Source organism: Neoarius graeffei, chromosome 2, assembly GCF_027579695.1.
Source record: "Neoarius graeffei isolate fNeoGra1 chromosome 2, fNeoGra1.pri, whole genome shotgun sequence".
Lineage (NCBI taxonomy): Eukaryota > Metazoa > Chordata > Actinopteri > Siluriformes > Ariidae > Neoarius > Neoarius graeffei.
In genome coordinates this window covers 5,120,593-5,122,817 of record NC_083570.1, presented here as the reverse complement: position 1 = coordinate 5,122,817, position 2,225 = coordinate 5,120,593, and positions in this window count along the sequence as shown.

Genomic DNA, 2,225 nt, shown 5'->3' with positions numbered 1-2,225 from the left:
ATTTTTGAAGAATAAATTTTTTGGTTTTTCCCATGTCAGAAGGTGGCGCTATGCTGTACATGAGCGATTATGAGTTGGAAAAATAAGTGTCCACAACAGGAACGCACTATCACAAGGTAGTGGTGTGAAGGAAAAGCATTATGGAATTATTTACCACAAACCCGTTTTGGAGCAATTGCGTCGGCCAAAAACAGCGCCCCCCATGGACGAAAATTCCCAAAATGCGGTATACATGACATGGGAGGTGGTAAGAGGGTGGCCGTGAAGTTTGACCAAATTTGAGGAAAGATTGGATTTTTTGCCCAAAAATAGCGCCCCCAGTGGCGAAATATCACAGAAATTGGGTAACATGTCAGAAGCCCAATGAGTGATTTGCGTGTGAAGTATGAGCAGTTTTGAGCAATTAGAAGATTTGTTATGAATTTTTTAGCATGTAAAATTTTGAAGTGAAAATTGATTGACGTATAACTTCTGAACGTTTTATCCTACGTGAAACGTATTTAGTAACTTTTGTCAGCCATGTCTGTAGATGATGTGTATCAATTTTGGTGACATTCCCATGAACGGTCTAGGAGGAGTTGCGCCGTCTTCGTGGCCATGCATTTCGCACAAAAGTAAAATTACCTCACTTCCTGTTGGGCGTGGCTATGCATTCATAGAACGTTTTTTGTTCGTCTCAGTAAGATACATATGTGAACCAAATTTCGTTCCTCTACGACAAACTATATGGCAACCAGGAGCCTTCGAAAAAAGGCAAAATTTTCAAGGCGTTAGGGGGCGCTATAGAGGCCCAGAGCCCCGCCCAGATCTGGGGTTTTGGATCTGAGTAGCGTAGGGGATGCCGATAAAATGATCCAAAATATGCGCGTTTTCGTCCACAGGAAGTGCCCCAAAAAAGGCCGAACAGCGACCGCGACTAAGGAATAATAATAATAATAATAATAATTAAAGCCGCAAGCGGCCTTGACGGGCCCTCGCGCCAGCGGCCAGGGGGGGCGGGGGCATGCGTCCCCGCGAAATACCGTAAAGAGTCTGCTTGCCAAGTTTGACCAATCAGAAGCTGCAATATCATTTGTGCCATAACCAGCACCCCCAGGGGTGAAAGTGCACAAAATTTGGCGGATAAGTCAGGAGAGCTATGAAGAGTTTGCGTATGAAGTTTGATGACAATTGAGTAAATAGAAGATGAGAGATAGATTTTTGAAGAATAAATTTTTTGGTTTTTCCCATGTCAGAAGGTGGCGCTATGCTGTACATGAGCGATTATGAGATGGAGAAATAAGTGTCTACAACAGCAACGCACTATCACAAGGTAGTGGTGTGAAGGAAAAGCATTATGGAATTATTTACCAAAAACCCGTTTTGGAGAAATTGCGTCGGCCAAAAACAGCGCCCCCCATGGACGAAAATTCCCAAAATGTGGTATACATGACATGGGCGGTAGTAAGAGGGTGGCCGTGAAGTTTGACCAAATTTGAGGAAAGATTGGATTGTTTGCCCAAAAATAGCGCCCCCAGTGGCGAAATATCACAGAAAATGGGGAACATGTCAGAAGCCCAATGAGGGATTTGCGTGTGAAGTATGAGCAGTTTTGAGCAATTAGAAGATTTGTTATGAATTTTTAAGCATGTAAAATTTTGCATTAAAAATTGATTGACGTATAACTTCTGAGCGGTTTAAGCTACGTGAAACTTATTTAGTAACTTTTGTCAGCCATGTCTGTAGATGATGTGTATCAATTTTGGTGACATTCCTATGAACAGTCTAGGAGGAGTTGCGCCGTCTTCGTGGCCATGCATTTCGCACAAAAGTGAAATTACCTCACTTCCTGTTGGGCGTGGCTAATGCATTGGCATTACATTTTTGTCCGGCTTAGTGAGATACATATGCGTACCAAATGGCATGCCACTCCTACAAACTACATGGCAACCAGGCACCTTAAAGCGGGAGGCCAAAATCACAACGAGTTAGGGGGCGCTATAGAGGCCCTGAGGCCCGGCTGGATCTGGGCTTTTGGTTCTCAGTAGCGGTGGCAGTCTAAGAAAAAGGAGCCAAATTTCGTGCGTTGTCGACCATGGCAAGCGCCCCAATAAGGGTCTTGAAAAGAGTTTGCTTGCCAAGTTTGACAAATCAGAAGCTGCAATATCATTTCCGCCATAACCAGCACCCCCAGGGGCGAAAGTGCACAAAATTTGGCGGACATGTCAGGTGAGCTATGAAGAGTT